The sequence below is a fragment of the Gymnogyps californianus genome, chromosome 16 (assembly GCF_018139145.2).
Source record: "Gymnogyps californianus isolate 813 chromosome 16, ASM1813914v2, whole genome shotgun sequence".
In the NCBI taxonomy this organism is placed as follows: Eukaryota; Metazoa; Chordata; class Aves; order Accipitriformes; family Cathartidae; genus Gymnogyps; species Gymnogyps californianus.
This window is the reverse complement of record NC_059486.1, coordinates 8,942,666-8,966,142: the sequence shown is the minus strand read 5'-3', so window position 1 is coordinate 8,966,142 and position 23,477 is coordinate 8,942,666. Positions and strand designations below refer to the sequence as shown.

The 23,477-nt window shown below is 44.0% G+C and overlaps 1 long non-coding RNA gene across 2 annotated transcripts in view; it reads right to left on the bottom strand.

Moving 5' to 3' along the window:
- LOC127022942 (uncharacterized) overlaps positions 1–23,477 on the bottom strand; it is a 39,353-nt gene that overhangs the window by 10,184 nt on the left and 5,692 nt on the right. The window contains exon 2 of one of the 2 annotated variants that reach the window (XR_007767387.1): positions 17,286–17,372. The exons of the other annotated variant lie outside the window; for it this stretch is intronic. This is a non-coding gene — a long non-coding RNA (uncharacterized LOC127022942). The remainder of the gene's footprint in view (positions 1–17,285; positions 17,373–23,477) is intronic. 2 annotated transcript variants of the gene reach the window in all.

The window sequence follows — 23,477 nt, the reverse complement described above, 5'->3', positions numbered from 1 at the left end:
AGAGCTATTGTGAGTTCTCTTATTTCTTGTCTGAGTGTATCCACGGTGGCAGCTATTAGGACAGTACCAGTAAATACATACTGAAAAAAATACCCAAAAAGATGACCCTCATTTCTGCTTTTAACTTCTGGACAGTGCATCAAAACTTCCCTGACTTCAGTGCTTAAAATTGGTTACAATTTCATGATTCTTATAGATTTCTTCAAGTCTGAATCGAGGGTAAATACAAATATTTGAGGTTGCACTCCCTGTCTTGGGGACCAATTGCACTTCTGGCCTAAGTCTGCAAAACTTGAAGTATAAAATCTCCTTTCTGCAACAATTTGTGCCTAGAAACTACAGGCAGATCATTTTAAAAATCCATAGAAATATTGCAGACATTATTTCCCCAGCTGCATTCAAATTAGCTATGAATCTGAGCTATTAACTAAGGCAATATTAGCATACACATAGCAGGGCAGCTATTGGCAGTACTAGTCTGCCTGTGTCACACTGCACATCTTCTCGGACAGCAAATACGCAGGACCAGCTCTCTGAAGCGAGTGGGAGTGTTGCTATCCCATGAGTAGGATTAAGCATAAGCAGTTAGTTGTAGACAGGGAAGGAAAAAAAAAAGTTACCTTGGTTTTGAGGACAGAGTCCAAAGAAAGAGCAGTAAAGACCCCAGGGCTGCATCACTTTGGTAATTCAGCCAGAAGGTGCCATAAATAAGGTCTGCGGGCCGGATACATTAAGGAGGCATGAAGACAGTTTTCCCAGGGACAGAGATGGTAATCTCTGCTCAGCTGCAAAGGGCTGCAGCTGCTGAATAATTGCTTCAATACCAGTGGTTTCAGAGACAGCTTATCAGCCTGCCCTGCCCTTGGAGTGGGAGGTTAAGGTCCAGGGACAGAGACAAATTTAGAGGGACAAAGAAATGATAAGTAGAAGGAAGAGGAAGGCCCCTGTTTGCTTCCCATTACACTTCTAGTTTAGAGAGATAAGGATCCTTTTCTTTTTGTCGGAGCAATAAAAGGGAAGTGGATCAGCTGTGTTGGCCAGGATTTTCCTCATGGACCCAGAGGGAGCAGGAAGCAGCGAGCCTGGGTTGCCTGACTCCCTCCTGATGTCCAGCTACTGCTGTGACATTGATAATACCAACTGTCCTAGAGGTGAGCAAAGCCAAGTGAGGATTGACCCCAATGTAGCTACTCCCTATTTAAGGTGAAAAAAATAATTGGTTTCTACCACTTTTGCCAGATCGGATGGGAATTTTTTAGCAAGAAATAGTAGAGATTTATTAGCTGGGGCACAGCAGTGAGCTGATGCCACTCTACAGCTTCCAGATAACAATAAAGCAATGCCCAGCAGTTCAGCACACAGGAGTTCAACTGCATCTGTTCCGGCCAGAAGGAAGACATCCTAAGAGCATTAAAAATAAAAATAAATAAAAATACACCTTTTAAACCTGCACCCAGCAGCAGTGAGACAGAGGGCAGGTAGGTGGGAAGAGGGAACCCAAAAGCTCCAATGAAGAATTTAACGTCCTTTGGTTTTCAGGAGGAAAATATACAGCAGTACATTGTGCTAACACAGCACTACTGTGCTTAGAAAGTATCTTTGCAGTGGCTTCTCCTCTCTTGGCAGCGGGACTGCACCCTGCTTCAGGGCTAAAAAGTTCTGGAGCAATGGGAGCCTCTTGCCTGCAGGGCATGGGGAGCAGGCAGCAGTCCCAGGGAGCAGGCAGCTTGCCCCAGGACCTCCCACTTAGCTTCACCCCGGGAAAAGCCCCATGGAGGGGCACAGCAGATATCTCAGAGCAACATTTTTTAGTGGTTATCCATGGTTACACTTGATTTTGTCAGCCAGTACAGCACAGTGATGATGTCACTTCTTAAACCACAGTTTAGCATAATTCTTAGGTGCCTTGATAAGTCTCATTGAACTCACAGGAAATTAAGCAGATGATTATCTAATCAAGAGCACAAACAGCAATAATTTTCCCTTATCTTCCCATCAGCCTAGGATCTCAAAGCAATTTACAGAACGAGTAAGTCAAGACATGTAGCTAATCTCCAAGGGATGGTAGTGTGCCCATTTTACAGGTAGGGAAACTGAGGCACACAGTTTCCAGGCAAAGATAAGCACGCTTTCCCACTACACTGTCAACACGCTCATTGAAATCGAGGGGATGACTGTTGAAATGGAAGGATTTGTCTCATGAACGAAGGGAATGGAGATGGCCCAAAAAGTCTGCATCAAGTTACAGATGAAAGAACGGGTCAGACAGGAAAAGACCAAAAGAGCACCAGCTTCTCAGTGCAACGGCGGGTCTGCCTTACAGGCACATACAGAAACTCTCTCTCTTTATGAATAGGTACATACATGTGTTCCTCTTTGAGATTCATTCTTACATTGCACTGTTGACTTACCGGCCCTCTGCGGCAAGGGAGGGGTGATGGATTCACATTAACGTGCATCCCAGGAAGCAAGCACATCCCCAGGGGAGCAGCATGATTCATTTTTAATGATACTTCCCTGAGTCTGTAGGCCCCATAAGCCAAGAATTACAAGCCTTGAAAGTCATCATCACTGACTGAGCTGTTGTTGGTGAAGGAGGGTTTCCAGCCCAAGTGGGAGTCGTTACAGCAGAGGGATCATTTTAAACTAAGTGACAAGAATATATTAGGGGAAGGAAAATTACACTTTTCAACAACTGAAGAAAATAAAAAACCACTTCCTGCCAGAAATTCTGATTCAGAAACAAGACAAGAAGGCAAATTGCTTCCCCCTGTCTACGCTGCATGGAGCAAACCTACACACGTAGGTCAGAGGCCTAGCAAGAGCCTGAGGCTAAACTAATTATTGTGATTTGCTCGTCTTTTGTAATTAATCTAGGAAAGGCTTAAGGCTGTTAGCAGCTTTAAAGAAGTAAATCTGAAGGACCAATTAATTAAAAACAGCAGTGCTTAATGAGGACCTTTTGGTTCTCTCATGTTGATTGTTATATTTGTTGAAAGTTAAGTTTCCGCTGTCTGTCAGATCTTGTCTGGTCTTGTAAAATAGATCTTCTTACTTGGTGCTTAACCACTTGACACTGGAACAAAAGCTTTCGATTACAAAGCAATTTGTGGGGATTATAATGGAATGAGCTACACCCACACTCCCTGATTTAACAATCAATTTGAAGCAATGTTCAGTTCAACCAAGAAGCCTTAAGGACCCTGAAACTACAGTTTGGATCTTCTGGTTCCTCTCCTCCAGGCTGGACCCCACAGGTGTTAATCATGGAGGTAGGTTGAAGCGTGTACCTCAAATCTTCTTTTGAAAACAAAAATACAGATGCACTTTTCCTTATTCAGTCTTGTCTTAAATTGGCAATTAAGCACCCATATCTCTCCACATTTTCCGTGTAAGTGCAAATCTAGTGCACACCAGAAGAATCAGGGCCTTTAACCCAGAAGTGAAATTCAGCTGAGCACCACAGAGATACAGTCATGGCTTTATCTTCTTACACCCGACATCACATAGCCAACAGTCAAACCATGTCCTGAAAGCAAGCTTGCACCTCTGAGTCTGCTGTTACTAACAGAGTTCTTCCTCTGATGTAAATGCAGTTGGGTGCCAGAGAAACAAGGAAGATGTGATGGAGGTCACAGTCAGCAGCTGAGAGAAACAGCCAATTCTGTTTCTGCTACGCTCTTGGGCCTGGTATGTTTAGGACATCTGATGCAATTTTCTTACACATGTGGAAAAATGTTGATGCTTTAGTTTATTTACTCAGGGGAACAAGTAATTCAACCCCAAGAGCATCTATTTTTTGCTTCTGTTAAGCTGGATCTAAAAAGCAAGTCCTAACAGCAGAGCTCTACCATGGGGGGAAACCTGGACCAAAATGTTACCTAAAGACCCTGAGCATCTTACAGAGAACAACAATATTATTCACCAAGTGAACGAGGCATCTGTCATTGGCAAAGACCAGGACCCTTTGCTGTCCTTATATAAGATATGCAAAAGTGTGTTGTGCTGGAAGAGAGAGACTAGGAAAGGAGTAAACAAGTATGAAAGGAATAAAGATCAGGTTACCAACTTAGCCCCAGAAACAGCCTTTTGTGAACAAAACGGGACTATTTTTCTTGGCAAGATAGAGGAAACATATCCATGCTATTCTCTTTCAGACACCTTCTCTGTCATCTGTCCCCACAGCTAGCATTTTTCACATGCAGCAAATTAATTTTACATTCTCAGCAGGCATCCCTTTTAGAGACCAGCCAACTTCCTGATATTTTGTGTTCAGTTTTTATATCAGCAGATCTATTTTAAATAAAAAGCTATATGTTTTACAAAACATGAGTGCCAGTAACACAGAGGAAGAATGTGACATTTTTCTCCCCAGGATATTTTGACTGACACATGAAAAAGTCTATAATCTTACATAGGCTCAAGCTGCTCATGTTGACATCCAAATGTTTGGTGAAAAAGAGCTTGATTGCCTTCCATGAAAGGTGTAGGCTTCTGATTTAGTCTCTCCATCCCGGAAAAAAACCTGACCTCAAGCTCTGTCTCAAGGTATTTTATTTTATTCACCTGTCACAAATGCAGTGGGTGAATTGTCTTTCCACTGCTTAATTGAGTCTCCACACAATATCTTGTTTATTTTCATCACATTCTCACACTACCAGCTGCTCATCTGAGCCAGCTGAGCCTGTCCCAAAAGCCATCTCAACTCATTGCTCAGCTTGGTGGAAATGCTCCCTAGCTTTATAATTACTTGATCCTTAGCTCAATAGTCTCCATAAAAGCTCCACAGCTGTGATCCTTCACCATGCATGGAGAATCAGTCACCCCCTGCAGAAAGGAAGCATCTGACTCGTCCGTGGAAGCAAGAAAGCCTTCCCCATCCCACACAACCACCGTGCTGCCTCATCTCAACTTTATTCAACTTCAAAATCCTCCCAGACAGCACATGCAGTCTCCTTGGAGCCTGCTGTAAAATTAGCCAAGCTCCAAACAAGAGGCAGAGCAAAACTTTATTAATGGCTGGTATCCTTATGGTTCTGTACTTAAGTGAAAGCACTCCAACACCCAGAGAAAAAACATCCCCTAAGGGGTTTTCCCCAAACACCACAGTGGAAACTCCATGAGCTTTGAGTCATCGTTTCAGACTGATTGTTTCATCTGTGATTGGGAGAAACAGAGGCTGAATTAAACCCCCAGCACCTGCAGGGCATGGAAAACCTCCTGGAACTGGGTCTTACTGAGCAGAGACCCCCAAAATCAGCTCTGCCTCCCAGTAATGTGCAAGTAGACATGTTACCAGTATGAACAACTAGCTAATCTCTCCAGGATTATGAATGAACACAGATTTCAAACTGCCCTTTGTGTACATGTGTCAGCAAGAGTTAAGTTTATGGCTGAGCCATATCAGCACATAAGACAGGAATTAATACATGAAAGTGAAAGGGCTTATTTTTCAGTGCAGAGAGAGGTCATCTGTCCATGCTTCAGACTAGGTTCATGTGTATCTAAGTTTTGGGGTTAGGAACACTGGTAGTTCACTGCGGCATTCATGGACTCAAAATATTGGATGTGTATCTGTGTCAGCACAGCTCATACTTCACTTCTGAGACAAACAGAAATTTGGGAAACATGGTGGAAGAGGGAGATTTGTTTCTGGTTCTTCCAGACCCACAGAAGTTTACTGAGGGAGCTGATACAGGGGAAAATACACATCTTCTGATCCATTGGGGTGCAGGTACCCACCACTAGCTGGGGCTTAGATCCCGGGTCTGGACATGGGTAAGGCAATTTTGAAAAACTGGAAAACTGCAGAGCTAGAAGAGATTGCTACAGAGTCACAGCAGGGCTAGTGCTAGAAAGCACCAGGGCCCTAGGATTAAACTCTGAGCCTCTCATGGTCACTTAGCTGTGGTTAACCCTGGATATTCATTTAGCTTATTGTAAGAAAGAAAAAAAGGGGAGGGGAAAAGGACAGTTTGCTGCTGAGCTGTTGAGAAACAGGGCTAGCCTGAACGATGAGGCTGGCAAAACCATACTGCTTATATTTAATGTTAGTACAAGCCCAAGTGGGCATCACTGGACCCAACCAGCCTCAGAGCTGCAAGGGCTGGTGCTGGGAAGGGCTGGATGTGCTCTGGGACCTGCTTCTTGCAGAGTTCCTGGTTTGGGAAAGAAAATATTTACACACGAGCTTTCCCCTGCTTAACTCTATGCCCCCCCAGCCCAGCACTGCAGGTCTCGGCTCTGACCCATCTGGGCACCCATGGAGCCATCCCCATGCCACAACCAGGCTCAGGCAGGGCCCCCAGAGCTGCCTTGCTCCAGACCCCGTGTCTTTGTCAGCCCTCCCAGACAACAAGAGCAAATACAACCTGCCACGGAACAGATAAATGCACAGAGGTGGAGCCAACAATTTTCGTCTGTTGATACTAAATAATGAAGCAGACTGAATGCCTCCACCACAACGCAAACAGGAGCCCTGCCCTGCGTTTTAGCTTCACTTTCCGAGGGAGACTGGGTTTTTTTTCAGCTCAGAGGCATGAGGGGGAGTATGAGCTATTTAGCTGAGTGCTAAAAATTAAAGTCACTCTAAGATATTTTTCCTCTTGGCACAAGGTTTCCCAGATCCCAGTTTCCAGCAGATCTCAGCTTGACGCTGTCAGCAGCTTTGCATACACACACACCAGCCTCAAAAGCCTGGGGAGAAGCATTTTAGACACCCGTGCCTGCTGAAGCCTGTCATGAGCATAAAAGGGACTGCCTACAATGTGCAGCATTGACCTTGGCATTTCATCCCACATAGCTCCCCATGGCTGTGTCCACCACCAGCCCAGACATGGCTGCAGACCTCTGAGGAGCATTTCAAGAGGAATGGGCTGAAGAACCATCATGGCAGCCTCTCCCTCATTAAAAAAGATCAGGAAGATCTCTGAAGCCAACCAATGGCTAACCCATCTTCTTTCTTTCAACAGTTCAAGCTGAAGATCCCAAACAAGGAAGTTCAACCACTGCAGCACTTTGTATGGCTACCATGATTGTTTCCCCTTCCGTTTTCTTGCAGCATAGGGAAAAGCAACATTTCTAGGCACACATGGGTCCACAAAAATGTTTGGACACCTTGTCCCCATTTATTTCACCTGTGTAACCAAGAGCATTTAGGACTACAGTCACATGAACTTCTGGTGGTAGCCATAACTGCCCCAGTTACTTCCTAAGAGATGGTCCCCCCCCTTGCAAGCAGGACCTGGGGAACCTCCTTGCCAGCCAGGATGAGCCTGTACTTAATGCTCTGGATTCTGCCTGCACCACAGGGCATCACATTGCACAGGAATAAGATGAGATTTTTTCCATGTCAGAGGCCTGATGCTCAGGTCATTACTTAATAGCAGGCAGAGGGAGGAGAGAGAAAACAGCCCTACGCAGAAATTCCTCCTCCCCTCAAAACCCAGCCTGGCCACATACCAGTTTGTCTCCCCAACAGCTGTGCCAATGTTTTGTGGGTCCATGCAGTGAACTGGGTTATCAAACTGATCCATTATAAACTGTGTATAGACAATTTTGCAACTTCCCAAGCATGAATGCAAGACAGGCAGAAGGCTGGCAATTTGATAATCACTCTGGCTAGATGGCTTAGCAGCCCCTGCCCACAGTGACTGGGAAGAGAACAAAAGATCCTGGTCCAGCAACATTAATTTCTTGTTTGTTTAGTTCAACTTGATAAAGACCATGGCAGCATCTGGCTGCTTCTAAACAGAGGGGGCAGAAGTGCATGAATATCTGATTAGTTGAGTATTATCACTCTAGATCGGGACCTCAGCAACTGTCTAGGATTGGGATTTTTGGATGTTCACTTCAGAGTAGGACCCTGCTGGGAATGAGGGAATCCTGTGGTCGCTGGAAACATTGATCTCAGACTCCCTGCAAATCACAAAGCAGAGGGGAAAGTGTCTAATGTTTGTTCTTCCCATAATTCAGTGTATAAAAATCTAGTAAGATATTCAGAAAAGGAACATCTAAATGCTCTGTCTTACACAGGACAAGAACACTTGCTTGGAAGTAATCAGAAGATGTTTGATAACATGTTTGCAGCTATGTCACTAGTGACCTATCAGTCTCCTTACATATGAAGATAGATGTCAAGGCTGAGCCATTGTGTATTCTTGAGATACAAAGGAGAATACTTTGAAAAGTAGTCCCAGAGCACTCCAGTCATCACCATGAGATGAAGCACAATAAGACATCTGAAAAGCTGTGGCAGTTGTTTTATGTCTGATATGTGTTTTTGTGAATAGCAGCTTCAGTAATTTATGTTCCCAGTTGAAAAGCTTTTTGTAGCCTTAATACACACAGTGGTTAACCCTTCCTCTCCTCAGCTCAGGAATCTGTACAAGTCACTGAAAGCAAATAGCACTATCCTTGGCTCCATCTCCAGCATCCTTTTCACATCTACACACTAACATCCCTTATTTTCCATGCCTGTAGAATAGCTGTATCCCTGAAGCACAGAAGATACCCCAAAAGAAGTATCCTGAAGTATCAACACCTTACTTTCTCTACCCTTCTGCAGCCTACCCCTCCCGCAACATCCTTCATTTTGTTCCTTTGGGGCTCCCTCCTCTCCTTCCTGAGGAATCCATCTTTTACCTTTGCTGTCTGTACAAACGCTGCCATCCAACCCTTCCTGCAAATGTTTTGCAAGGGGTCAATTCTCTAAAGATCAATTCAACACAATTTTCAGTCTTTCTTGGGAAATACAGGTTCTGCAGAATGACCTCTACAGATCATTCCCAGGTACAAAGAAACCTAAGTTGTACCCAGCAGCAACTAACACTTTTTAGCTGGCAGGATCTCAACAGAAATATTTGCAGTAGTTTTGCATGTGTGCGCACATGCATAAAATGCAGGAGATAATTAAGAGAACACTATCATACAAAACAAGAACAAAGTGAGTAATTCCTTATCACAAAGCCACCAGTACGACAAGAATATTTAGTCTTATATGCTGGAAAACAAACCTTGTTTTGTAAAGGATACTATCTTTCGCCTACGTGCCTCTCCACCCTCAGCCTGCATTGGCCTGTGCCCGACTCTGTGGGCTTGAGACAGTCAACAAAACCCTCACAGATGGCTAATGCAGGGACACAAGATGCACCGAGATCCTCTAAGGTGTTCACATGTCAGCAGAAAAAAGTGATATAGTAACAAGTTTGTATGATGTCTGCAGCTGCCTCTGTTGCATCGTGCTGCCACTGCATGTCACTGTTAAGACAGAATGGCAATGAATGACAGGGATTTTAGGGAAGGCTATAAAACTCTGGTGGCGATGGACCCCACAATCCTCAAGAGCTGCCCCCAGTTGTACTTTAGTCAGCCCCACTCTCCTAATACAAGTGCAGGATTGAAGACCTGAGGCCTCATTAGCATTTGGGCTAGCTGAAAGCAGCAACAGAATAAAAACATACGCTTGGAAGAGAGAAAAGGTGGGAAAACAGATCTGAGAAAAAGGATGCCAGAGGGAAGGGCAAAGAGCAATGGTCAAAGATCACTTGCAAGCAGAGTTGAAGCTAAATCGTTACCTCTGCCAGTGTCTATCAGCAATGAGGTCCTTATGAATTTCATAGCAATATAACAATATCTATTTTTCTACTAACAAAAAAGTCTCAGTCTGCTCAAAATTAATAGGAGGTAAATAGGGACCAGTTCTTGCTACACCTTGCTGGCGTATTGGCAGCCCATCAAAAGAACAACTCTCTCAACAGCACTGTAATAGCACAACCTAAAAAGGCATTATCAGAATTATCCCTCTCTGCTGCTGCCCCTGCAGCCACAGGAGACCCTTTGCTCAAGTGCAGGTCCTAGACCATCTTGCGGTTGGCCTTCTGCGTTGTCCTCATTTCTAGTTTATGAGATCTGGGAGACTCATTTGAGATTAAACAAAGGACTAAAGATTAGGTGTTCTGTAATTTAGTACTTCCTTTGCCTGCTTTATGTTTAGCAGCTTTTGGCAGAGAGAAGGAACAGCAGCAGCCAAGATGGGCTCTTTCTGTGAATCCATACGGCCTAACCAGAAACAAGAGCATGTCACTTGACTCTAGTTAGCAAGCCAAACTTTTATCCAGGGTCCCCTTCCAAACGCTACACTTGCATTCATTTTGCCATCAAGCCATGTGGTTGTTTAACTAGACCCATGGAAAACACATTAAAAAATAAACCATAGAGCAGATCCAGATGTTTTGAAATGCTGAACTTAGTGCCTCACACTCTTCCCTCCTCATCCAGCTTTAAAAAATTCCTAAAAAACTCAAAAGCATTCCTGAGCTGGTTTGTAATGAGCCATTACTTCATACTAAAAAGTATACTCTAACACAGAATTAAATAATCAATCTTTTAGCCATAAACACTATTACCAAAACACTTTGAAGGTTTGGATCAACTTCATGAAAGGATAAAAATTCTTTGCTCTCTTTCTGATTTTAAATAAGACTCTTGTTTCCAATAAAAGTTAGTTTTCACATTGAAAATATACACACAGAGGCAAGATGATATCCCTGAGTACCAATCTCAAGACGATGCAGTAGGCAAGGAAGGCTTGCAGGAAAGGAGGCAAAGGCACTTTGCACCTGATTTTCAGGGTGTTATGCACAAGGCAGGAGAAACCAAGCTCAACAGCACTGCCTTGCTCAAACCATGCAGTAAGCACAAGCACACTTGTCCCTCACCAACTTAATTAGCGCTCCTCATCATCCATCTTAATACAGGCACACTTTGGAGCTAGAGGGCCATAGGGTACCACTAGCACTGCTCTTCTCTTATTTTAAATCCCTGAAGACCTTTACTTCCCATGTAAATCTGCATTTCTTAAAACCCTTCTGTTTTTGAGAACCTCACAGCTTCAAAAGTTCAAAAAAAGTCCGTTACTAGACCAGTATCCACTGCATCAGACAGCCCTCACTCACTTCAAATCAAACAAAATTCCATGGCCCAAAAAAGAAGAGCCAAGAAGCTGCTGATAGAGCCATCTGCCCTGCCAGGCAGCCGGGGAGCCTACCTGCACCACAAACGTGCATGATTTCCTCATGACTTCTGCAGAAATATTCACATGCTTCAGTTCCTTGAAGGAGAAGATGCAAAGAGCTTAACTACCAGCAGAACCAAGCCCTGCTGTAGTACCATAAAAATGGGAAAGAAGAAAGCAAACCTTTGCTATTGTACTCAGTTCTGGAGTCAGCTGCCATTTGCACATTAATCCTTCCTCCCACTCCTACGTTTTGTTTCCAATGCAAAGATTTTTAACCTGATCTTGTTCCCTTGGGCTGGCCAGGAACCTCCTCAATTCCCTTCCCATACCACAAGTCAGACTCATAGTTAAATAACTGCCAGGCCAGAATCAGTTACATCATTTTCCCCCCTTCTTTTCCAGGTATTCTCTAATAGTTCCCAAGCTCTCCCCCCATAATATAGCTTTCTATAGCTTTCAGGCAGTCTGAGAAACAATGGAGATCATGATTTATTTTTTAGAATCCTAGACACAGTAATTGCAGACTTACATCCCTGAAAAGTAGTTGAGGGTTATTCACTGGATGAATGTGTCAAGTGCATTAATATATCCAGCCTTACGTTCAGCCATGAGAAGCTTTACTGGGAAAGACGTTAAGACTAGGTCACCAGGATGAGACAATTGAGGCGACAGCCATCCTCTGTGTCCCTCAGGCCCAGTTTTGAGGGTTATTTATGCACAAATACCAAGAATGAACTAGTGAGTCAGCATGCTCAGGTGCTTTTGAGAATCCCTTAAGGTACTCATCACCAGCTATAAGCGCTTCACTACCTTTGAAGCCTTGACCCACAAGCTCTTCTTTACATACGGATCACAGAAACCCCATAAGCCACCTAAACTTCCTAGACAAGAAGGTGTTTCTAATCAATGAAATGGCCTCACTTCAAAATCATCTACTGACATACATTAAGGTCTAGACTGACAATAGGTTTTATGCTTTAAAAAGAAAGGGCAAAGTTATATTTTTCTAATAAAGCTTGCATCAAAATTATCATTAAGATGTTTCTAATATCACAAGTTTGGTCATGTCTGTGTATCCCCTCTGCATCTCCTCTCCCTCTCTCCCCCAACCCATTCAGAGGTGCCGCTTTTTCCAGACCAGTTTGTGGCTGGTGTAAATCTTATATGCATGAGTGAAAGTTTCCCCAACAGGTTTTACTTAACAAAAAAGAAGTGTCCCAGCCCACCTGCCAAAGCATTTCTTCAGGACCTGGTCCTTTGAGACTTATCTTAACTACATGTTGCAGATCAGCTTTAAAATCAGCTCCAAAACATTTGGAAATTATTACAGTCCACTAGCTCTGTAATTATAAAAAGCTGAAATTACTTTGAAGTTTCAGTTAGAGAAGACTAATGCTGCAATTACTCAACAGAGCCATTTGTAACCTGATTATCGATGAGTCTCGTATGTTCATATCTGTGCATAAACGTGAACCACTGAAGGACTGGACACTACAAACCACATACCTCCAGGCATCTCTTGTTAATATGCTGCAGCATAAAGCAATCTGTTATAAAACTAAGAAAATAATATATTACATGCTGGTTTAATTGTTAATTACAGCTTCCTTGTAAAGCAGCGTATATAAGAGGGCACTGTGAAAAGCTGGTATGTTTTATAGAGGAGGCCAGCAAATTATGGCTCAGCTGTATGGAAGTGATTAGCACCTGCATATCAGTACAAAGCAGCAAAGTTTAGAAACCATGATCTCAGCTTTTGGCAGAACGAAGGGCCTGAAAGGTCTTAAGTTTTCCTGGGCAATAAATCCAGTGATTACTGAGATTATATTAACTTAAATTAACTTCCATCATTTTTTGTAGCAGCATAAACAATCCTACCCAGATCTTGCCCAGTTGGGCAGAAGTCTTAAAGGTATTGCTTCTTGTGGACAGGAAAGATAAGTCACATAGGAAGACCTGACCCTACGACCCATACTCACGTGAGCAGACCTTAAGCCCAATACACATGCTGAGTAATCAAAAACTGTCAAATTTTAGAAGTGTTTGTGATGAGAATAATTTCTTTGGTAAAAATCTATTTTTAGTAAGTTCATTCTGCCAGTAGAGAAAAGCCTTTCAGCAGTTTACTGACAAGCAAATATTTTTGCCAGGCATTCTAGCAAAATGAAAATACAGTTCAAAATAATTCCTATGTAAAAACAGCAGTTTGGGTTTTGGGGGTTTGTTTTGGGTTTGGGGTTTGATTCTTTTTTGTTTGTTTTACTCTGTTGGACTCATTTTGATTACTATAATTTGTGTGATCGAATGTAAAAACCTAACTATGAGAGCAAAGATTGCAGAATTAAGGTCCCTTGAGTTATTCAGGCCCTTACAGCAGAACACTCTGCAATCAAGGGGGTATTTTTCCCAAGAGGAAGGTACTGTGCAAGGGCCACCGTGAGCCCTGTTCACGAGGGCTGGTGCACGGCTGCCTGGGTTGCACCCAGCCCACGTGGCATTGCAGGAAGACTATTCACTAGGAAATCTGCTAGTTCATAATATTCATTTATCCTCCATTCATATATGCTGTAATTTAGAAAAAAACAGTTGCTTCTGTGGCAAAAGTGCTGGCTAGAAGCAGACAGGACCATGGGCTGTAAAACCAGGCAGAACCACCAGTCTTCTCCCACACACACATGCAGTGAGGAAGAGGAAGGCGACTTCACCATCCAGTCACTTCTTGTAGGTTTGGTTCCAGTTCTTCTTACAGATGTATAGCCCTTTTTCATCAGCAGAGGTGCATGGGCATTGCAGGAAGGTCCTAAACTCTTGTGTATTGTTAATATTGACCATCTTGGAGAGTGGAAAATGTCATTCTTCTGCCTATCAGTGCCAGGGAGATGATGAGCTTAGGAAGCAGAAGAAAACAGCAGGATAACAGACATCTCCATCTCCCACTGCCCGCAGGGAGCTGGAGGAAGACCTGGCACCAGCCTTGGTGCTGCTCACTGGGGCTGTTGATGCTCTTTGCGCAGCTGAGCCCTTTGCAGCCGCAGCTCTTGTACTCCAGCCCGCAGCCTCACCGAGCTCACACAGCACACGCAGCGTTCAGCACCAACCAGTCCCCCAAACCTAACACAATTCTGCGGCATTAAGCAACACATCATGGCCTCAACACCATCACAAACATCCCTTAACTAATACCTACAAACTCCTTCAGCTCAGACGAGAGCTCAGGCAGACAGGGCGTTCCTGCGTGCCTTCAACTAGACACCGCTTAAGAAAGAATAAAAGACAGTACTTTCTGCCTGGGTAATACTGCCACTTTCACTTAATTAAAATCTTTTAATAGGCGTCTCCCTCACACCTCCCTGTTAGCAGACGTCTTATTTAGAGTAGGAAGATTAACAGCATTTTCATTACTTTGATGTTACCCAGAACAAATTTAAAATTAAATGAACCTAGTTAGTCACTTCTAGAGTACAATGCCTTTTGTGTTACGTTACTAGTTGGTATTTTTTCTTGTAGCCTGACACCCAAGCTAGAAGGCAATTGGATATTTATGTGTTTTACAGCATTCAGATCTTCTGCATTAGTATAACCTTGTCTTACAGCTTTGAATCAAAACCATGAAGTCACAGGTATTTGAGGAGGGGGAAAAACGTCTCCCTATTCCACATTGTTACGCAAAATTGAGATCACTGGTTTACAGCTCTGTTTATCACAGGGGCTTATTTCAATGCCATGTCCTGTTGTTTGGTAGCTTGACTTTGAACCAGAACTGATATGGCATCACAGCAAACACACACTCAGCCTGTCAGCAGTAGAAGAACCACTCAGATGTGTCACTAAGATTGCCAGATTAATAGAGGCTTGAAAAATTAACATTTTTTAGAAGATCTTGGTTGTGGAAAGTACAGAAAAGGAAAGGAACAAGAGAGGATATGAAAATAAGCCAAAACCAAACAAACCCTGTTTGCTTGCCTTTAAAAAACAAACAAATAAAAACACCCCACAAGACAAACACAAATTTGGATAGGGTCTTTTTGTTTTCTAGTAAGGTTTCACAGATGTTCCCGATTTTACCCCACCTTTTTATACTGTCTGTGCATTTCACCATCAGTCACAACTGCACGCTGAGAAAGTTCATTTAACCTCATTTTACACTTAAAAAAAGGACTCTATGGGCTTGATCCATTTTAAGTCCTTCCTCATTAAAACGTTAGTACCTGCAACCAGACCTTACCCTTGCCCTGACTTGCCCTGGCTCAGAGGAACTTGTTTACTGTCAGGTTAAGTCAGATCCCCACATCCATCTAATCGCAGATCCTGTTCCTGACCTTGCGTAGCAGGATGCGTCTCAGAGGAAGAGCTGAGGACTCTGTTGGGGCAGAGGGAGAGGCAACTGCCCTTGCCAGGACTCCTCTGGCAGCAAGACCACAGATCCAAAATCTTTCAAGCTGTTCCAAATCTGAATAGCCTAAACTGCAGAGCCAGAGCGTGACATGGTAAGGAAGGGACTGGCTGGAGTTCCACTGGTCCAACACCTCTGCTCAGAGCAGCTCTGATTAGACCAGGCTGCTCAGGACCATGTCCAGATAAATCCTGAGCATCCCCGGGAATGGAGATCCCACATCCTCTCTGGGCCTCAGTTCCAGCGTTTGACCAACCTCATGGGGGGAAAAAAAAAATAACAAAATAGCAGCAGCTCTAATATTGTAAGGTCAGTAAAGGGATTTAGCTGTTAAATTTTTATCGAATGTGCAATCTGAAGAAGCGATGGTGTAATTGCGTTACTGTCTGAACCCCCTGACCTCTGCTGAGCAGGGCTGCTGAGAACATGTGCACAAAAGAGGGGAAGAGAAACTATTTGGAGAACATCTTTGCCTGCTGCCCATTTGGTTGCTGAGGGGTAGGTTGTTCCTCTCCCTTCCCGTAGAAACAAGCTGTTGTTTCACTCCTCCGATAAAGCTGTTGGTATGGTAAATCCAGCATCGAGATACGGAGAGTTCAACAGTGCAACAGTTCACCGAGCGAGCTGTGAAGCACGCCTGTCAGCGGAGACAGCTCCTGCAGAAGTGACTGCTCAACCCGTTTCTATTAACAATATTCACAAGAGCTGCTCCCTCTCCACGCGGGTATTTAGATGCTGCTTTCCTCCCCAGACAGAAGTGTTTTCCTCCCCATAATTCAGAGCAGAGGATAAAACTTGTAAGGTGGGAACTGCAGCTATTCCTGTTAACAGGCTTCTTACTGTAAGTTGAACCACACTGTTCCTCTCCGAATATTTTATCTAGTCCTAGCAGTGGGGGAAATTGGCTCCTTCCTTTTGTCCTCCCGTTTTGAATAGAAAAATGAAGTAACAGGGGGAAGTACCTCGCCAGCAGCAGCACAGCCACATCAGCTTGAACCAAGCCCCCAGGTTTAAGCCCAGTTTTTTAGAGAAATCAGATTCATGGGCTCAACAGGCACTTGTGTGCCCATGTCTGCCTCTCTCTGCCCACGTCTGAGCACCCAGACAGGATGCCTAAGCACACCAGACATCAACCCCCAACTCCAGCAGGCCCCCCAACACTGCAAGTCATCACCCCCCCTCCTCGCATCCACCACCTCCTGGGGTTTTCCTCATCTCTCTGCAGAGCAGCTGCCCCTCACCGGGGCCGTGAAGCTGCACCTCCGCCACTACATTTTCTCATCTCTATAGAAAGGCACAATCTCTCCCTCCCAAAGGTAAGCATGAGACTACAGTAAAGTTTGAAAATGAAAAAACCTATAAAAGTTACAATAATTAAAATTCCATTTTAATTCCTCTGTGCAGGGGAGGGAGAAGAGGTCTCCGGCACATGTTTTCCCACCGCCACAACAGTTCATGCATTGTGTTATAAAATTTTTCAGTGCCATTTATTTTTATTTGGCCTGTGAAATACTTTGGGGAAGGCCTCCTCGTAAATGGCCCATAAAGTTTGACAGGAACTAAACCTCCCACTGTTTTTGTGACTGATATAAAAAAGAACCAACTTAGTTGGCACTCTTAATGCATGTTTCATGGGAAAAGGAAGACTGCCCCTCTGTACAAACAGCCGATTCCTGAGCAGACCAAGTTCAGTCCTGTAAGCATCTTTTGTGGCCTTTTACGAGGTAGGGTTTTCCCTATAAAGTTCTGGCCTTGCCACAAATCCACTTCCCTCTGGGCTCATCCATTAATAAGCACTTTCATTAAAATTCCACCTTTCTTAGAGAAACAGCCAAGCTAATTTAACAGGAAATTGTCTTTCTCCATCACACTCACGTCTTTGACTGCGGCGACACAAGCCGTCCTGGCCATTAGCATTTCTCCGTCGTGCATCTATTTGGAAAAGCCACAGGGTTCCTTGCACTGTTTGGGGGAAGAGGACATGGGAAGGTCTCAGGACAGTCACTTCGAAGATGCAGTTGCTTTCAGAGAAACACCTAGAAGTGATTAACCCATTGCATCTTCTGCTATCACCAGCCTCCAAGGGAACACGACATGTCCCCAGAAAAGCACAGGAATAATGATGGAGCTCAAAAGGACTGGGAGCAAATAGCGACGGTACTGGTCTGAGGGTTACTGGTCCAGTCAAACACACAGAAGATGAACAGCAAGAGGAGATCAGCTTAAGAGAGATTAAGTGAGGGACAGGGTCACGCAGACTGTGGGCAGAGATCTGGCTCTCAGTCCACTGCACACAGTCATCATTCTCCTGGAGGTGTTAATCTATCACTAGCAAAAGATCAATCCTATAGAAATAAAGAAAAACCCCAACCTCATGACACAGACTATATTCCAGAAAATAAATTTCATCAGCATGCCAATACTTTATGAGCAGAGAAGGAGGCCGAGTTCATCAAATACATTATCTGCATCCTGTATATTGGCAAACTTATAAGAATTAAGAACTTTTTTGGCTTTATTGTAAAAAGCCATTTTATTCTCTTTTGGCGTCCAAGACAAGCTTTCAGGTGGAAGGCTGTACATAACACCACTGTATTTAGAAATGAGAAACCAGAAACGACACTGACTCCATCTGTCCATAAAAAAAACATAGCATAAAAAATTCCATATGAATTTATTTTGCATTCTAGTGACGTATCTCTCTGCATTTCACAAAAAATGTCCAGGGAAAATGACAGGTTTATTTTTAGCCTTTCTTTAATCTTTGCAGAGTATGGCAGCAGATTGCAACCCATCATGAGTGTCCCAAACCAGGCTGAGATATGCTGCTGAAAAAGAATGGGTTTGGATTGACTGTCATACTGCAAAGATATGGAGATGTTCTTAACAACCAGCCTCACTCCAGCTATAAGAAATTTGATCATATGCATTTCATTCTCAGTGTCACATATAAGTGGGAGATACATTTGTCACTGGATAATACATTCAGAATTAACAAGAAGAACTTGTCAGGTTTTGGCTGCAACCACTGAAGCTAAAGCCTAGAGCAAAATAAACTGTCAGATCAGAGCTTTGTTAAAAGGATTAAACCCATTCTTAAGGGTGGAGCTGTGGAAAAGCTTTTAAGCTTTATACTTACACCTGAAAGGTTTTAAACTGGGATTCTAACAAAGACTGACACGAAACAAATATTTTGAAAAACAACAGCTAATCTGACCTCACGAGCGGGACCATCTCCAGAATCAGCTGCACTGTGAGCCGTGCCCTGAGCAAAGGCTGCTGAGAAACCCTGGATCCGTCAGGCGGTCACTAATTATTGGCCACATTTTTTGGCATCTGCTCAAGTTGCTGTAGAATCAGTAACTGTTTTGTAAGTTAGTCTCATTATAGACTTACTACAGTAATTGATTTGCACAGTGGCCATGTGGTAACTCATAAAACTTTGCACAGGGGTCCCAATTCTGCAAATATTTCCTCCTGCACTTACAGGGAACAAAGCACCCTCTGGAAGTCAATGGGTTCAGCCACGCTCCCAGCCTGCAAGCAAGCATTAGGAGGATCAGACCATTGCATTGCAGCCTTTATACCACAGAAAAAATGTTTTCCTACATTCAATTAATTACAAAATTGCACTGCATGATACCCTTGTGAATGAAGTAGGTGTTACTGTACCACTCATTTTGCAGTTAGGGAAGCAGAGTTATGACTCAGAGGTGCAGTGAGCTGCTCAAGGTCACACAGTAGCTCAGTCATAAATAGCACCCAGGTGCCCCGCTCTTGCCCAACTCTGAGCTTTCTCACACTGCTTCAACAGTATTTTGGGAGCTTGACTTCAGCTTCAAAGAGGTTTTGAACCCATTCAGTGTCTGGCCTGTCCTGCATCTGCTTCACGCACCCTGCTCTAAACCATGGTATCCTGTGGCTCATCACCCTCCTGCCACCTTTTGGTCCTCAGCTAGTCGAGCCAGGCACAGGCATCTCCTTACCGGCACAGGGGGAAGGAAAGACATAGTAACGGGCACTGAGTGAGATGCAACAAGCAGCATAGCAACGCAAACATGGCAATGCATAGCAAATAACACAAACGCTGCAGCAGGGAGGCTGACGGACACCAAAGCAGCCCACACTCATGGGTGGCTGCTGCTTGCTGGGAAAAGGCCGTCGGGGTCCCCCCACATGGGTCCAAAAAAGGTGCATCAAGAGGGGCATCCGGAAGCAAACTAACTGAGGAGGTACCTGCAAGCCAAAACATCCTTCTACAGCTCTAACAAAAAAACTTCTACCAAAGAGGCCACAAATCCAATTGTCAGATGAAAAACTCCTATCACATGTAACCCAGAGGCAAAAGCCTCATAGCACTTGGTAACCTATGAGCCTTTTACATCTATATCATCCATCAATCGAGGCCAGGTTGGATGGGGCTTTGAGCAACCTGGTCTAGTGGAAGGTGTCCCTGCCCACGGCAGGGATATTGGAACTAGATGATCTTTAAGGTCCCTTCCAACCCAAACCATTCTATGATTCTATGATCAATAAAATACAAAGTTGGGTCATTCAAATGCCTTGCAAAGCCCAAGTGCTCAGTTAAAGATTTTCAGCTAGCTGAGGGTCAACTTTTCCTCACCTATTTGGGCTCAGGGCAAGATTTCTGGGCTCTGCAGTTGTGGGAGCTTGTGGGAGTTGAGCTTTACAGGACTGGACCCCAAGGAAGAAGAAAGCACCAGCTGCAGACCCTCTGGCTTTGCAGAGGCTACAGTCCAAGGACAAAGAGCTGGAACAAGTCTGCATCACACAAGTCAGATGTTTTTCTAAAAGTGCCATAAAATGAATCTCGATAAGATTAAAGCTTAGTGATTCTGAGAGACATCAGATAGTACAGCATCAACGGTCTGGGATCACGAGAGCTGAAGTCTAATCTCATTACGATATTGCTATAGTCATCTAGGAATACGAGCAAGTCTCTTAAATTCTCTGTCTCTCTGCCACACAATAGGTTACGTCTCTATTGACTTCATCTGTCCAGGTTATCAAGTCATCAGAGCATGGCCTGTTCCTCAGCAGTGCAACACTTGCCACAGCTGTAAAGCCCATCGTAGACAGCCTCTGATGACAGTCTCATATTTAATGCTGGTCTTTATGTAGTGCAGATATTACTAAATCATCTTAAGAAATACGTTTGGTTTTTTAAAGCAAGGAATCCTTGTTTCATATTTGAAGCCAATTTTGGTCCAAAGAGGCTCATTTGCCCCACCTAGGAGGAAAGGCACCACATCACACACCTTTTCTAGTGATCAGATCAGGCTACGAAGCATCAAGCCTCCCAACACCTTTAATCGTTATGTACCACAACTGTGCAGTATTGCTCCTTGTGTAAAGCTGTGCTGTTACCCCTCCGGCTTTTTACACCAGCCTACTTGAGGGCTGGGGGGATGGGGTGCTTTTTTTAATATTTGAACTCAATTGTGATAAGTACTGTACACTCACTGAAATATCAATATACCCCTGGTGACCATCCCTGGCAGGTAATTAGGTTTGTTGCTTTCACAAAAATGAAAGCAAATAAAATAAAAAAAAGTGTAATTATGGTTTGGAGAGCACTGGTCTCAATTTTTCCGTTCTCAAAAGTCCTCTAGGGAAACAAACAATGAGAGCTACTTATTGATTTCATCCTCCTGACGCTCACACACAAGACTTGCTGGAAAACAGGACCCCTTGCTAGAAATCACCACTGTCCTCAGGTCCCCCAGGGAAACAGGGAGGGGGAAGCAGAAGTGAAGGCACTTGAGTTTAAAAAGGAAAAAATAGAGAAGAAAAAAAAAAAGAAAGAGGGCAACAGTTTCAGCTTTCATTATAAGCACTGTTATATCAACAATGGCTGGGGAACAAAGGAAGCCATTTCCACTAGTTCCTGCTTCAATTAGTTATTTGAACTAGTGAAGATTGTGCCACTTTATCTCCCCCTTGTAACATAATCATTGTATTTTACATCTCATGAGAAAAAAGGCCTGCCAGAGGACGTTATCTGGCTCTGGGTCATACATCACAGGAGATAACATCGTTATTCATGTCAAAAGGGATGATCAAGGTCTTCCTGTTTTATCAGCGATTAGCCAGGAAAGAAAAGCTGCTGCTGCTCTTGGCAGGTAGCCAGGCGCTGTATGGGTATTGCCATAGCAGTGCAGCCGGCATCACTCACCGTGCAACTGTGCTGGGCTTTAGAGCCGCACAGAAAAGGCTCTTTCAAAACCATTAAAATCCTGGCTAATAGGGAAGGCACTGAGCTTTCATTAGCTGGCAGCAGCAGGAGATGGCCTCCTCGAAGAGAGGGTCTGATCCTGCTCCCACCTGCAATACTTGTGCTCTGGCACGCGCCGCCATCTACCTCACCGGAGTTAAGACAGAGGGAAGCTGGCAGCCAAGCCAGGCTTTTAGCAACTTAGGATGGTCTGGGAGGCACCTAAGTCCCTTGGGCTTGAGCCAGACGGCTCTTCACCCCCAAATGCCCTCACCTTGACTGTTGCCATCTCCCTTTCCTTCCATCTGCTGTTCATACCATTCTTTCTCATTCTCCCCCCAGAGGGCATTGCGTTAAAGCTGGGGCAGAGCTCAGCTTCTGGCTTTGCCGCTTGCTGAATTATTCCACTTCCCAAGCACCTTCCCTTGAGCTCAGAGCTCTTCACTCCTGAATGCTTAGCATATTCCCAATTTAAACATCTCAAGCAGTTTACCTACTATCTGAGAGCAACAGTAAAACCTACCCACCTTAACTCAGTTACAAGCCCAAAGGGAGTTAGAATTCAGTGCCTTATGCCTCGAACACTAACAAAAAGAAGAAAAACGCTGCTATTTGAAAAATATACCATGTTGAACTACAGAGGTACATTCCACAGTGGCTTCCTGAAGTGACTTAGCTTTATGTGCCTGATGCAGGGTTCATTGAACCAAGAGTCTTTCCACTCACTCACTGAGCTCTGGCACCGTATCCTTTGGCAGTAACAGAGCATCGTGGAAATTCAGTGTCCCAGATCACCAGGCAAGACTCATGTGAGCAGGCTTTTACTGCCTTCTCCCACCCAATTGACAATAGAGAAGTCCATTCACCTTTAGTACTGTTGTAAGTCAAAGCACATAGAAGATCCTGTGCACGAGCCAGATCATTCATTTAAGACCAAATCTGTACAAGTTTTGAATGTTGCTAAAATGCAAAAATCAGCAGTGTGATTAACAAGTACAGAAGCACGTAAGGGATACACAACCTCCTACTCTGGGGAAAAAAACTTCCTGTGAGTGCACATTTTGGATAGATCCATTGCGTGGGTTTTATACCTCTCCCCAGATCATCTATGATTGGCCAGAGATGAGGAAAGACAGACAGGAATTGCTATATCAAAACACTCCAGCACTTATTCCAACTATTTCAACAACAGTTACTCCAGCTCAGAGTCTAACAAGCAATTATGTTGTTGCAGCAGCCAGCCTGAAACTGGAAGAGTGTTAATAGCAAAAATCAAGTGTGAATCAAAACTTATTAAACCTTGCGATATGTTAAAAATAATAACAAAAGAAATCTGAGACCAAATGCCACTTCCCTTCAAAGGGAGATAAAATTAAAAATGACTCAGCAACTATGAGTCAGGACAGGAAACTTGTCACGGAGCCAGTGATTGTAGCTCTAGTGGAAATGGGCACGAGGGCTCCGAATTGCTGTCGCTGGCACGTTCATCATCACCAACGCTGCCAAACATGACACGTGACCTGTCTGCAGAGCCGCATATGACAAGCTCATCACGAAGAACTTGAGAAAGTCAGATGTTCCTCCAGATGAGTTATGAAAAGGAAACATAACTGCTCAAAGAGATCACAAAAATAAGCCAGGTTAAGCCAGCACAGCTGGGGCTCCTGCAGGTCATACACTTAAACAGAAAAAAAGCAAGAGTTTCAAGGCAGAGCTTTTTTAGAAGGCATTGCACTGAAAGGCTGGGCGATGACCTGTTCCTGTCTTAGATGCTGATCTCAGAGCAGTGCTTTCGTCTTGCCCACTCACAAGGCTAAGGCGATGATATAAAG